The 16,422-nt window shown below is 33.9% G+C and overlaps 1 pseudogene; it reads left to right on the forward strand.

The window, feature by feature from the left end:
- Positions 1 to 12,003, forward strand: part of LOC120127943 — a 30,631-nt pseudogene extending 18,628 nt beyond the window's left edge.
- Positions 12,004 to 16,422: the final 4,419 nt, after the last annotated feature.

A 16,422-nucleotide genomic window follows, 5' to 3' on the forward strand; every position in this document is an offset into this window, starting at 1 on the left:
TCTTATCTCCATACACTTAAACCATAAGATGCACTCACCTTAGCCTTGCTCGTTTTGACTCGATATTAATCCTTTGATTGTTCCGGAACAGACTTACGTTCTATATCTACATAGTAATACATTAATACATATCAGTATACTAATTAATATATGCTAAACTATCACTTCTTAGTCTAAAAGAAAGGATAACTTTATCTTTAATGAGGGTATACATCGATGCACTCTACAGTGTATCAATGTATTCCTTAATGAGGATAACTTATGCATCGGTGCACGAATCACATTCGATGTTTTTTATTCAATGGGGTGCATCGATGCACTCCTTATGCATTGATGCACTAATGGCATTCAATGTTTTTATTTTATCAGAGTGCATCGATGCAATTGAATGTGCATCGATGCACATAGCCCAGAATTGTTATTTTAATCACGAAATTCATCCCTTTTTCTCCCCAATTCTTCTTATTTCACTTCCTTTAATGTTTCTAACTTGCATACATATACTTACACTCATTACTACTAAATAATCACTTCTTTAAACTTAAAATCCAAACTTCCACATAGAATTCAAGAATTTCACCTCAATTCCAACATGTTTAAAATCTAATTTCAACACTTCATATCCTTTAATTAGATAGATGACAAGTCAAATTCAACTTCTTATTCCAATTATGAACTCTATTTCGAAACTTCATTCACAAACTCCAAATCTTTAAATCCTCCTACACTCTTTATTTTGTTGTTTTGAAGCAAATTAAGCTTTCCTTAATCTTACTTATCACCTAATAGTCAAAACCCAACTTAAATTTCAGCACATAATCAGCTTAAAAGAAATATCACCTTTGCTTAGCTTCACACGTGAAGAACAAGAAGAGAAAGTAATAGAACTCTGGAAGCTTATGATTTTTTTCTTCATTCTTCCACGTGTAACTAAACTAAATATAAGAAATCTTAATTATTTTCCCTTATAAATGACCATTCTATCCTTCAAATTTCATTTTCCTTGTAATTTAACCCTATACCAAATTTCAACACTATTCAATCATTCTATTTTAATCACCATATTCTGAAGTTTTATAATTTAGTCACTAACCCGGTATTGTGGTTGTTACAATAACAGCTTGCTCGCATACACGTCAATACTATAACTATTTTGTGGACCTCGTATACCTACTATCTGAAGTTTTTAAGGTATACGAATTTGAGTTCCCCCTATAGGTAATGACAAAGACCCTGATGAGGTTCAGGATTGGCTTCCGATTGTATCAAATCCAACTTTATTGAGGGAGCGTGGTCATCCAAAATCCAATCGAATTCATTGTGATATGGATATTCGAGAAAGATCTAGACAAGACAGAAGATGTGGGCATTGTAGAAACCCATGACACACTAGAAAACATGTCCACTTCTGCTGTCATCAAGTAACAATTGATGAGGAACTGATGTAGTTGTTTATCAAATAAGAATTCATGTACTTTAATTTGCATTTACTTCAAGTTAATGTCATTCGATCTTACAATAAGTGACAAACTGACGAAAGTTATCAAACACAATTATTAAATTTTATCAAAACAATAACAATTTGGTATTTGAATATAATTTTAAATACAACAAACTTACAATAAGTATTAAATGGTAAATGATAAACAAATTAGAATAACTGATATTAAATGGTAATAAACAAAATTAACCAAAATCTATTAACAAAAAGTCCAACAAATTTAACAAAATAAATTAAAATAAATCCAACAAAATTAATGAAATAAAGTAAGTATTAAATGATAAATAAAAAATATTACAATAAAAAAATTCCAATAAACAACTAAATACAAATATAATAAAAAAATCTATCGATGCATGCGACGCGAATGTGTTCCACAGAGCGGTGGTTGTCGGTCTCGAGGAGGATTTCTTCGTATCAGTGGTTGTGACTCCTCGTTGTCATCACCATCATCGTCGTCGTCATCGTCGTCGTCGTCCTGAGCAGCTACATTAGGTTGATGAGGAACTGATGACGATGAAGTACCTCCATAAAATAAGGACCCTGGAGGTGTATAACTGATTATCTCACCGGCCTGCGAAAACTGGAAAAACTTATAAAACTCAGACATCGCTAGAGGTGGGTATACGAGCTACCCGCCCGTTTAGCGCACGGATTTTGATGGTGAGGGCTTAAACGGAGCGGTTTAAAAAGCCCGCATTCATAAACGGTTTTGAATTTTAAGGCCCGTGGCTCATCCATTTAACCCACGGGCTAAACGGCTTTACCCGCGAACCGTTAAATAACAACAATTTTAAATGCTTTAAATGCAATAAAAAATAATGTTCTAACTTGCTATACCTTTAAAAATGATCCAACAACTTGAAAAGGAATGTAACACCGTCAAAATAATAAATAATATTTAAATTTTATTTTAAATAGCCGGAAATGATTATAAAATAATATATATTTTTTAATTTTTTAATCATTAATATATATATATATATATAATGATATAATTACTTAAACTCAAATTAAAAAAACAATATTCACTTATATCACCAAATTGAAAAACAAATAAAACAATAACCACATTATACTTTTATAAAACACGATTATTCAAGGCTACAATATGAAGACACAAAAGTGCAAGCAGAAATTCAAACATAAAAATTCAACAAAATCAAACATTATACAAATCTAACAAGAAAGTTGTCAAGTGATCCTAATAATTGTATTTTATGGATACATTAGAGAAAGACTAAAACATAATATGAAAATATAAAATAAAATACTTACAGTATAAGAGTAAATTTGAAAGATACGATTATATTAAAATTGATAAAATATAAGTCATTAATTTATTAAAATATATTTATTTTTGTAAAAACCTTTAAAAGTCTTTAAAAGTTGAAAAATATGTTTTTAATTTTTTCTTTTACTTTTCTTTCTTATTTTTAATCCAAATATTACGTGTCATGTGATATATTATTAGAATATCACGTGACTTTTTATAATTAAAGAACGAAATAGATAACATACTTCATGAAAAAAATAAAGGTCAAAATTAAATAAAAAAAATCTTTAAACACCAAAGTGATAATGATGTAAATTTTATAAAACTAAAATACTATATAAATCTTTTAATTTTTATTTTTTAAAATGAAGAATAATTTGATACATTAATAATGTATATTTAAATAAAAAAAAAATCAAGCAACAGTAGAATTTTAACAAACACACTAATAAATTTAAGAACTACAATGGTTGTAAGTAACATCATATTTATATGTAATTTATTTTCTTTTTCTATAAAATTCTTTAAGTTTATTTTCTCTAAAATTTTATAAATTTTAAATTAAGCGGGCTATTGCGGGCTTCGCGGGCTACCCGCGGGTTTAACAGTCCGGGCTAAAAAGCCCGCAATTTAAACGAGCTTTAGTTTTTGATGTCCAAAACCCGCATGAGACGCGGGTTAAACGGGTAGCCCGCGTGCCTTATACCCACCTCTAAACATCGCTGAGTGTGAAAACTGTACAGGAGGTGTCTGTGCTGCGGCCATGGGTGATAAGACTGAACCCGCCAAAAATGTGGGCATATGAACCCCAAGTCAAATCTGTAAATATAGACCCATAATATCCTCCATGAGGGGTCATAAAACTCTGTGACGGTGGTGGCGACGACATCAGGTAAGGGAACGGTGGTGGCGACATCACATATGGATGCGGTATGTAAGTCACTGTAGACGGTGGCTGTTGTGAAGGTCCTGCTGGTGTAGCTGAGGATGAACCGGAAGCACCTGTTCTCCGTCCACGAGTCAGGGGACGATGGTGCTGTTTCGGTGAATGTCTCTGTCGACGTTACTGAAAGGTATGCCCTCGTGCATCCTCGAAAAGCAGACCCGTTACTGTTGAACCACTCATAATAACCCTCAGCAACCATCAAGACGTCAGTAAAAATGGGCTCTCTACGGGAAAGATGCCGATGTCGATCCTCCCACAGCACGACCCACTCATGATGTCTCACCATCAAATCTGTATCGGTCTTGCCGCGTCTATCTGTGCTATGCAACTCGTCAATATTGTGAGGTGCTTCCGGAATTGGTTAAAAACAACCAAATTGCCGAAGCGCGCGATCAGTGGAGTGCCACTTGACGATCGCATAACAAGTCAAAGGGTTCATCGCCATCCAAACATTTAATGGGCCCCTCAACTCAGGTGGGATCTCCATCCTCACATCATCATTATAATATGACACTCATTCAAACTAAAACAAATATATATATATATTTTTATCAAAATAATAATATAATTATACAACTATAATCTAAAATCGATTTTTAAACATTAAAATGCATACCTGTGTGCCAGCCTTCTAATCGATTAGCACCCTAATTTTTTTCTAAATCATCAGGTAGCTCCTGATGATTTTTCCTATCAGTAGACCACCTATTAAAGGAAAATAAAATTTATTATACATTGTATAAAATGATTAATATACAAAATCAGTTTTATAATTACCTCAATAGTAGCGGAAATACGAATGAGTTCTTGACAACGGGACATAAAAAGGGCAATCAATACCATGCCCAAGACTGCAGCAACAGGAGACATCCGCCGATAGCATTTTTCTTTGTAGTCAGTGGCTCGACACATCTCCCTGTACAGGAAAGCCAAAACTGCCGAGCCCTAACTGAGTGATCCGGCTAGACGAAAGTCGCCAAGATGTCACAACCACATACAGTGAACTTGGTTGCGCGATTTGTCCGGCATCAACAACCCTCCTATCAGCTGTAATATGCATGCATGTGCATACATTTTAACTTCATCATCAGAGGCGTCCTCGCTCAACTCCCGAAAATTGGCATCTAACCAATTTAATGGTATCCAACCACCGTTAAAACTTTTCGGGACGTCCTAGATAGTCCCGACATAAAGCAGTCTATGAACCGTGCATCATCCCCGATATCACATCTCCATCCACCGAAAGCCCCAGGTGCATAGAAACATCCTCAAGTGTAATCGTGCACTCTCCACATGGAAGATGGAATGTGTGGGTCTCCGGCCTCCACCGCTGCACTAAGGTAGAAATAAGGTCTGGTTCTATCTTACAGTGACCCTCATATCTACCTATGTGACCGAATCCAGCCTCTACTAAATACGGCAAGACACGGCTAGGTATCACTAACTTAAGGTTCCTAATAAAATGATCTAATGCACGGTCCATCTCCTAAAATTAAATAATTACAAAAATTAATTTTTAAACTAATAATCATGCATTAAATAAATAAATAAATTATTACTAATAATTTAAATTATATTAAAACGTTAAAATGTTACCGTATTAGCAAAATGTCGCGATATATGATTTTCATCCAAGCGAAATGGACCTCATTCCATTTTATATCTGCAAAAAAAATTAAATAAATAAAATATTAAAAAAATTAAATATAATAAATTAAAAATAAAATATTAAATATAATAAAATATACCTTAAACAATTAAAATAGAATATAAGAGTATTTGAGAGAAGTTGAGAGGATTTGGTGTGATGAAAGTGATTGAGAATGAGAGTATTTATAGGGAGGGGGTGGAGTATGAATGGCCGGGGTAGGTGGGTAATTAAACCTAAGGCGCGTCGCAGAGGGCGCGCCTTTCTGACGCGTGTTAGCATTAAAGGTAAAGCGCGGCCCCTGCCCTGCAATATATCCCACGTGACGTCAGATCAACGTAAATCGTGCTGTAGGGGGCACACGCCTTACCCCACGTGATGTCATATCAACGTAAAAAACGCTACAGGAGCACGCCTTACTGCAAAGAGGTTATATAAAAAAAAATCTGAAGTGTACCTGATAGAAAATAATATAGAATATAAGTGATATTTCGGAAAAACGCCCGTTGTCTTGTCTGCCTCTTCAAATGAGAAACAATATTAAAAGCTCACAAGTGTTGACTTTGACCCATTCTCCCATCTTAATTATACCTAAGGCTGTCTCACTCATAGTTTAGTCCCTATCAAACATGATAATATATTCTTTTACATGGAAAAATGGATAAAGATAATAAAAATTTAAAAAAAAGACACTAATAAATATATAATAAAGTATATTAAAAATCATAAAATTATATTTAAATAATTGTTTTAATTTTTAAATTTTAAATTTTAATTTTTTTATCAAATTACTATAAAATAATCATTATATGTTCCAAAAAAATCATTATAATATTATGATAAATGTAAAATTTTAATAAATTTAACAATTTTTTTGAACTTTTGAAGATTTAAGGATTAAAATTATCTTTTTTCTATTAGTCTAGGGTGATATAAGGTAGTATTTATTTGTTAAATTCTAAATCATTTGACAATAAGTGCTCAAACACTCCTACTATGATCGTGCTCGAACCTATAACCTCTAGAGATAATTATTATCCCTTTAATCATCAAAGTAATTTGAATCGTGCTCAGACACCCTAATGAATTCTAATATACTTTATTAGGGTGTGTGTATATATATATATATATATATATTAAAATTTATATAAGTTCATAAAATTTTAATTATATAAAAATATTAAATGAATACGCTGAGATAAATTCTTTAACAAGGGAGAATTAATGAGTGACTGAATACAAATTATATAATAGTTGATTTTTCATTAAGTAATCACGATTTCAACACGTGGCATGATTTGTCTTTAAATATTTGTTTGAATTAAAATATTATAATTATAAAAAGAAAATGTAGTTAACTTCAAACTTTAATCTATCAAGTAATGGGACAAATAGAATAGACAAAAGACATGGAATCAAAAGCTGCATGTTACTCTGCATGACGGTGTAATCTAACATGAATCAGGCATCATGTAATCATCCCACATGTTGAAATCATAATTATTAAAAGATTGACATGGTTTAATTATAATATAAATTTAAAGCTTAATTTTTTATTTATTTTAGTAATGTTTTTTTTTACTTTTTATTAATAAACTTATTTTAATGGCAGTTAGTCTCAATGCAATTTTCTATTTGAAACAGAATGCTTAAGGCACAGAATCTCCAAGGCAGTCTCCCAAAAGATTTGGCCAAGTTCCCTTTCCTCCAACAAATGTAAGTTCAAACTCTTGTCAACACCATGGAAATTCATTCTTACAGAATTTAAATTAACTTAAACTGTTAATGTTGTTGCAGCGACCTCAGCCGCAACTTCCTTAATGGCACAATACCCCGAGAGTGGGGTTCCATGCAACTTGTCAACATGTACGTTCTATAATAATATCCCATGTTGCTAAATGATTTTACAACATCTGAAATTAACATCAAGATTATTGCAGTTCTCTTCTTGGAAATCGCTTAACAGGTTCAATCCCAAAAGAACTAGGAAATATAAGTACTCTTAGCAGCTTGTGAGTTTCTGATATCCAGTTCCTCGTAGTTCTTGTTTTAATATTGCAATTTAGAGGAATCTTTATATTAATTGTGAAAAAAAATATCATGTAGAACAACTGAGTTCAATCAGCTTTCAGGACCTTTGCCTCTAGAGCTCGGGAATCTACCGGCCATCGAAAGATTGTACGACTCTTAATCTTTAAATGTTCATAATAATTTGATTTGTTGCTGCATTCACAATGTTTGATTAAATGTCTGAATCTTCTCCATGTGCTAGTTTATCTGTTTCTTCATAATTCATTGTTGTTATTGGTGTCTAGGCTTCTCAGCTCTAACAATTTTACTGGAGAAGTACCTGAAACATTTGCCAAGCTGACCACATTGAAAGACTTGTAAGATATTTTTTTTAATTATTTGTTTATCAGGCTTTACTTTTAGTTCTATATTGTAATTCAAGTTTCGATCATTTCGGGTTTCTTGACAGTCGGATTAGTGATAACAACTTCACTGGAAAGATTCCTAGCTTCATCAAGAATTGGACCAAACTTGAAAAATTGTAAGCTGAACCCTTTAGAACAACAGCAGTTCATTCATTAGGATTTTTCTTTATGATTTACTTACCTTCATGGAATGTTTGTAATGACAGAGTAATACAGGGAAGTGGTCTGATGGGACCAATTCCATCAGGCATTGGTGATCTGGAAAAGTTAACTGACCTGTAAGTTGGATATTAATTTTACTATTCTTCAAACCTAGAAATTGGAACATTGCAATTGTATTATGATTTATATACATATGAAAATTGTTGATATACAGGAGAATCAGTGGCTTGAATGGAGCTGATGCAACTTTTCCACCACTTAGTAGCATGAAGAATATGAAGATTCTGTAAGTAAAACTCCAAAATGAAGAAGATTCCATTAAACAAATATATCAATAAATCAAATAAAAGATACTTGTGGTTGGATTCCAGGATATTGAGGATTTGCAATCTCATCGGAAAGCTACCTGATTATCTTGGGGATATGAAAAAGTTGAAGACCTGGTGAGCCATAAAACTAATTTCTTTCTTTTCTGTAATCGTAGTTTGCACATTGTTTGTGTTAGATAATGTGTCCTACTTTGATATTCTCAAAATTTATTTTCTTTTTTGCAGAGATCTCAGCTTTAACAAACTCAGCGGAGAAATTCCAAGCAGTTTTGCGGGCCTTATGGATGTGGATTACTTGTAAGTGATTGATCTGATTGTTGGTTTTCCTCTCAGTTCCTATAATATCAAAATGTTCGTGCTGATACTATGAATGTAGTTACTTATTAGGAGCTACAAATGGCTAATCATTCGATATCAATATATAGCACAGAGTATTTGATTTCATTAAGTTATTATCTTGAGCAGGTATTTAACAAGAAACTTACTTACTGGTTCAGTACCTAGTTGGATACTGGAAAAAGGAGACAATGTGTAAGATTATCTTCTTGGTTCATGCAATGGGAAACTATTAGATTCTCTTCTAAATTTATTTTTTATGAGCTTAGTAGATTGTTTATAAAATGATAACATCCAAAAGCCTAATATTGGTGCAGTGATCTTTCATATAACAACTTTGCTGTGAGCCAAGGGACATCTTGTCAACAGCGGAGTGTGTAAGAATCTCATTTTCTTTTTCTTTTTTTTTTTAGTGTTTGTGGATGCTTTATTTATTAGCCATAACTTTGCAACTGTGACTTTTCCTGCAGGAATTTGTTTGCAAGCACTTCACATAGCGATACCTCGTAAGTGATGACTTATTTGATTTCTCTTCTTTCTTAGGGGTAGTCTGAAAGTTTTGTTTTTCTCAGAAAAGAACGATATGTTGATGTCAAGATGATGACATTTCTATGGACTTTCTATTGTTCAAACTGGGGAACTGTTTCTTGCATGAGAAGCTTTGCTTGCTCAAAATGTAAGTAAAAAGTTTTATAGATCTTAACAATGTTAAATTCTTTTTGTTTGGGAGGAGTATGAATTCTCCAGCAGTTTTTCATCTGTTGTTTCTCATGTATCAGCCTTGTACTCTCTCCATATAAATTGTGGTGGGAGAGAAGTAGTTATTGGAGGAAATGCCACATATGAAGATGATGCAGATGGAGCCGGGCCTTCAAGATTTTACGAAAGCAGAACTAATTGGGCGTTCAGCAGCACCGGTCACTTCTTGGATGATGACCGTCCGTCGGACACTTATATTTGGACTAATTCGTCAAGACTGTCCATGAATGATCCCAGACTGTGCATGAACGCACGCCTTTCTCCCCTTTCTTTGACTTACTATGGATTTTGTATGGGCAATGGGAACTACACAGTCAACCTCCATTTCGCAGAGATAATGTTCACCAATGACAATACATATAGCAGCTTAGGAAGGCGCATATTTGACATTTATATTCAGGTAGTTATTCATTATATTTTTTTTTCTACAAATCTCTGTTGTTAGAGAGAGCTTTAGGTTTTGAGTGAAAATTTCAGTTAACTGAACTTAGCTATTTGCAGGGCAAGTTAGTAGGATTTTTACATTGAGGACAAAGCCGGTGGAGTTGGGAAGGCAGTCATAAAAGAATTTCATGCGCCGGTGATTAATAGTACCTTGGAGATTCGCCTTCACTGGGCTGGAAAAGGGACTACTGGTATTCCTGTTAGAGGAGTTTATGGTCCTCTTATATCAGCTATATCCGTAAATCCGGGTACGTTGTAGAATGTTTTAACATTCTTCTCAACTATATATTCTTCATAGTTTCCAGTCAGGAGAACATGGCATCGATCATCCCATCTTTGTAACTCTTGCATGATTCTGTTCAAGCAGATTTTATACCTCCAGCAGAACATACGGGTAGTAGCGGTGGTATATCAGTCGGCGCAGTGGCTGGAGTTATAGCTGGATCTGTGTTTGCCATCTTTCTAATTGGGGTATTACTTTGGTGGAAAGGCTGTTTCAGACAAAAAAGCCAATTGGAAAAAGGTATTTGTAGTAAAATAACAGGCTTTAGTAGCTGCCATATAAAAGGTCCTAATGTTGATTTGCTTTGTTTTTCCAGACTTACAAGGTCTAGAATTGCAGACTGGTTCCTTTATCTTGAAGCAAATCAAGTCTGCCACAAATAACTTTGATGTTGCTAATAAAATTGGAGAAGGAGGCTTTGGCCCTGTTTACAAAGTATCATTCACCGATCGCCATAAACGCTTTCTTGTTTTTCCCTTCAATCTGAATGCTCATGTTGTAGCTCTTCCTCCAATAATAAAGCTAAGTTGCTGGTAAAAATCTATGACATGCAGGGCATTCTGTCAGATGGCACAGTCATAGCGGTCAAGCAGCTATCTGCTAAATCGAAGCAAGGAAATCGAGAATTCGTCAATGAAATCGAATGATTTCTGCTCTGCAACACCCTCATCTTGTAAAACTATTTGGCTGTTGTATAGAAGGAAATCCACTGTTACTGATCTATGAGTATATGGAAAACAACAGCCTTGCTCGAGCATTGTTTTTTTTTTATAGATAATTTGCTCGAGCATTGTTTGGTAGGTTTTAGCCACACGATTTACTTGATTGCCTAGTTTTGAATCTACTCATGCATTTTTATCATGCGTATATGAACAAAACATGTCTGAAGTATTCTTTATTTATTTACTAAAAGGTCCACAAGAAAGCCAACTGAAACTCGACTGGCCAACGAGACGAAAAATCTGCGTTGGAATAGCTAGAGGTTTGGCATATCTCCATGAAGAATCAAGGTTGAAGATTGTGCATAGAGACATCAAGGCCACAAATGTGCTGCTTGACAAGAATTTAAACCCTAAAATATCAGACTTTGGATTAGCCAAGCTTGATGGAGAAGATAACACCCACATCAGCACACGAATCGCAGGAACTTAGTAAGCATCACTCAGTTGATGTAATGTTTTCAATGCAAAGCATGAAATTGCATGTACTTAAGTAAAGTTTTAAACTTTGCAGTGGCTACATGGCTCCTGAATATGCAATGCGGGGTTATTTAACCGACAAAGCCGATGTTTATAGTTTCGGGATAGTGATACTGGAAATCGTTAGTGGAAAGAGCAACACGAGTTATCGTTCGAAGGAAGAATGTTTTTATCTTCTTGATTGGGTAATTTTAGGATATTTCAGGTCACTTGATGCTCATTCCAAGACTAATCTTCAACATTTGTTTGTCTCAATCAAAATTTATTCTTACTGTTTTTACAGGTTCATGTTTTGAAGGAGGAAGGGAACTTATTGGACTTGGTTGATCCAAGAATTAGATCTAATTACAAAAAAGAGGAAGTAATGACAATGATCAATGTTGCTCTTCTATGCACCGATGCTAACGCGGCGGCCAGGCCTGCAATGTCCTCTGTAGTCAGCATGCTTGATGGAAAGGCTACGGTTGAGGAATTTGAGCCGGATTCAAGCCGTTTCGTGGACAAATCGAACTCGAAGGCAATGATGAAGAAGCTTTACCAGCAGCTTGAAGAAAACAGTGTCCCTGAAAGCCAGACACACAGCATGTCAACAGTTGGGCCATGGACTTCTTCTTCATCAGCTGCTGATCTTTATCCGATCACTGTAACTTCTGAGTATTGGCATAACAGAGACTCAACAAATTAACAAGCAAAATATTAATTATTAGATATAGTAAACTGGTTTTATGCAATTGTATTTTTCATTTTTTGTACCCACAAAATGTTGTATATTTTTCAGAGTGATAACCTTGGTTTGCATGTTTTGAGCAAATATTATAAAAATAAATTCAAATCACTTTGTTGATAGGTAAAATTTAAATCAATCTAATGGGGTATATAAAAAATATAAATAAAAGATCACTATATTTGCTATTTTTTGTTAAATTAACATTTAAATTTAGCAGTTCTTTTACTCTCTAAACTTTTTATTTAATTTTTAATTATGATTAAATTAAACATTTACCTAATGAAAATGATTACTTTGTATTAAAAAAAACTCTCTTTTTGCTTTTTAAATGAAAAACATAAATAATGATAACATGTTTTTAAATTCAATGGTATATTGAAAGAAAATTTAAAAGGTATAATGATAAAATTAAATTATGCCACCAATTTTCGTCCATATATTAATATTATATATATATCACATATATATATTACTTAAATAATATATTTTTTCTTTATTTTGCAGATTCCAGGACCTGAACCGGTCAACAACCTCCAGTCCCAAAACGTACGGCGCAAGGAGAACACTCACCAACAACCACAAAAACAGAAATTTCAGTTCGAATGGGACTCTAGAAACCCAAACTAAAAATAATTTTTTTTTCACTATAAATGTTGCATGTAAATCACAAGAGGAGAAGGAGCACAGACGACTGAAAAATACGGAAGAAATACAGAGGCTTTGGTCTCGGTTTTAGGGGGTTCAAAACAGGAAAGGAGAGGCCTTTTTTAGGTCTATGACTAGGTTCAACCGACCACCGTTGGTGGTGGTCGGGGTTTGTAGTAGTGTTGATTTATGGGAAAAGGGGGCTTGGCGTTGGACGGTTGGAGTCTCGACAGTGAGAAGATAAAGAGTTTCCATTGAAAAGAAAAGAGAGGGAGGAGCTTAGAGATGAGTGGCTGTAGAAGGAGAGGTTATGTAAAATTATTAATTTCTTTTTTTCAAAAGCATAATAATGCTTTTTTTTTTTTGCCACCAAAGCATCATCGTTTGACATTTAGTGTCCCCCTCTCTCTCTATTTCATGTAAGTGGCATGTACAGGGAATATGTGATTTTTCAGCTAGGGACAATTCCGTGTTTAGTCCTCTTTCTGAAAGCCTTACATTCCAGTTGTGTTTGCAAATTTAATTCCTTTTATTTCAAACTATTTAATATATTTTCAGTTCATTATAGTCACCAGGGGCTCATGTTCTTTGTCTATTCCGATAAGGATATTCTGTTTCATTTTGTTTTAATTTGGTCACCATGAGTTTTGTTTTGTTTATTTTGAAGTCGGCCACTGATTTTTATTCCTTTTCATTCCAGTCACTGATTTCATATATAATATATTATTACTAATATTTGATTTTTATTACTAAATTTGTAAATATTTTATCTTAATCATTTCTTTATATATGGTTTAATTATTCCCCCTAACCTTTTATTTTTTGTTTTTGCAATTTTTTTAGCATCCATTTGATTCATAAATTTTTATTTTTTCAATATGATCCTTTAAACATTTTTTATTTACTTGTAATTTCAATATGTTTTCTTTTCATTTTCTTTACTATTGTATTTTTTATTTTCTTTTTCTTTATTTTTCTTATTATTTTTTCTTTTTCCTTTCATTTATTTAATATTAATTTATTAATTTATTTCTATCTAACATTGTTTAACTTTTTAGGGATATTTTCAATCGATCAAAGGTAATTAATTTGAATCGGGTTTTTAAATTTACATTTTTTTTATTTTCGCAATTAAAGACAACCGACAAATTAATTGGTACCAAAAGGGCGGTTTAAGGGTGCTAATCATTCATTGATCGTAACCGACTCCCGAACCTGAAACGTTTCTGGTAAAACGCAGATCAGGTAAGATGGTGCCCGACCCACCTAAATTCGTTTTAAAATGGTCGGTGGCGACTCTAAATCGTTTAATTCAAGTCGAAGCCCAATTCCGGGTCCAACCGAAAGACGGCCACGCCAGCTTGGCCGTTCTGCTGGGGACAGATAAGTGAGTCATGCCAGAATTAATTATCGGTTGTTTTTTTATGCGAAAATAGTAAATTTTAATTTTAATTTATTTATTCGATTCAAATTATTTATCTTTGATTATTTTTTCAAATAAATAGTTGTACTGACATTTTTTTCCAATGATTTCAGATTTTTGAAAAGTTTCTATCTCTAGATCTATACCCGAGCTCCGAACCCTTTTTAAGTGGGGGTAAAAGCGACGCCTTCGTGAGAATTTATTCTCCGCACATGCCTAGCAAGTAACCTTCGGGATTCATATACCTTATGTCTTCGTGTGAATTTATTCACCGAATAGGCATAAGAGAATGTATCATCTCGAGTTTAACTTAGCCCACATGAGCTTGTAATGGACTTAGGACTAAGGGTCTGGCAAGCCCAATGGGGCACCAGCAAGGAGAACTCGGGTACCTCTTTTTAGAATATAAACTGGGAGACTATAGAGAATTAAAGCCCACCCCAAAGCCTCATTTCAAACCTTAGGCTATTTTTATTTCCTGCTTTATTTTCAGTTCAAAGCATGTGAACTAGAAATTTATGCGGTTAGAACTTGTTCGAAATCAACTTACGGAATAAAAATCATGTCCGGGTAGGAATAATAAGCATGTGGGGGGTAGATATCACGTGGGGTAGGACTTTTATTATCATTTTGATTATCATATTTATCTCACTAACTTTTTTCCTTTCATTTTGTCTTATTCTATTTTTTTTTTACTTTTTTATTGTCATCATTTGTATCATTCAAAAGAGGTGTTGATCCACAAAAAACGTGTTTGTTAAACGTAAATAATTTGCATTAATGGACAAAAGGGTTATAATACAAGAGATGAAAAACCCAGAAGTCCATCTATGGTCATAAAAGACTCGGAATGGACTGGGTTTACACCAAGCACGTTAAAAATTAACTTTTCCAAAAAGGGATGGCAAAAGTTGCAGGGGCAAGATAAGAAAAAGGGTTACTGACCCGGAGAGTCTTTTCGAAGACTACGAGAACAAGATGGCAAAACCCTAGCTGAGTTGGATGCCATTACTGACGAATTCAAGAAACAAGTGAAATTCATAGGGCTTCAATGGCGCTTCCGTTAGGGAACAGACTCAACAGAGAGTAAAAACCGGAGATGCAGTCATTCGAGACTTCTTGGGACAAGTACAAAAAGCAGCTCGTCACCTGCACGGTTTAGCCAGAGAAGCCGAAGCGGTTCGACAGGGTATTCAACCCAACTTGTTAGAAGTTGTTCGGGGTCTATACCTTTAAAATGTTTTTTTGTCTCTTAAGACATCATTTTTGTCCCCAATAAGGATTATTTATAATAACAGACATATTTTTTTTGATCAATGCCTTGAACATTTCATGCATTATGCATTTGGACATATTTTGCATTTTATTATTTTTCATCTCTTTGCATTCGCATTAACTAACAAGAGATGTCTTATAAAGAAGGATGAAAGTAAGGACACACCCGAAGTAGAAATTTATGTGTCTGAGGGTACATCAAAAGGAGCCATGGCAAGTGAAATGATCGAGAAATGAGAAGCAAATGAAGGCCCCAATCCAACAAGGACTCTTAACATTCTAGAAATAATGGGGCATCCTAATGAGGATTTATTCCATTGTGCAGCATCCTATTTGAACTTGTCTTTTGAACTTTCTCATATTTCATTTTTTTAAGGATATTTCAATGAATTTATGTTGAGCATTGCATCAAATCTACAACTTAAAATTCTTTGAATATTAACTGAATCGAGAAACTTTTTAAATGATTCAGAGCTACAGATCTTTGACAAAGTAACACGATCAAAAATGGATAAAACAAGGACTTTTGACCTTACTTCAGAAATATACACTCAAACACCTTACCCTTTTCTTGCAAAGAATCGATACAGTCTTCTCATCTCATAAGGGAATGAACAAAAGGCTTGGTATTAGGTATACATAAGAGCGGACAATATGGCGCATCTCTTGTGTATGTCATTATTGTACTTTCATTGAGGACGTCCAGTAATGATAATGATCTTAACATATGGAATAGTCGAGTAGGTGAATCTAGTTTAGGACAATTGCTTGGAAATTGAACTTTAAAGATGAGATTCATTGACTTTCACCAACACCTAGACTATAACAGGTTCTTCTTGACAAACTTAATAATTTGAATCTGTATACCCAAATTATAATTATATATATATATAATAAAGCTTGAGCTGACCCTCTAGATCAATTGGTTAAACGCCCTGACTTTATGGATAAGATTCAACTAGCCTGATAAAGGCGATTATAATATACAATAAAGCTTGAGTTATCCCTCTAGAGCAATTGGTTAAATGCCCCGG

The sequence above is a fragment of the Hibiscus syriacus genome, unplaced genomic scaffold (assembly GCF_006381635.1).
Source record: "Hibiscus syriacus cultivar Baekdansim isolate YM2019G1 unplaced genomic scaffold, ASM638163v2 tig00110472_pilon, whole genome shotgun sequence".
NCBI classification, from domain to species: Eukaryota; Viridiplantae; Streptophyta; class Magnoliopsida; order Malvales; family Malvaceae; genus Hibiscus; species Hibiscus syriacus.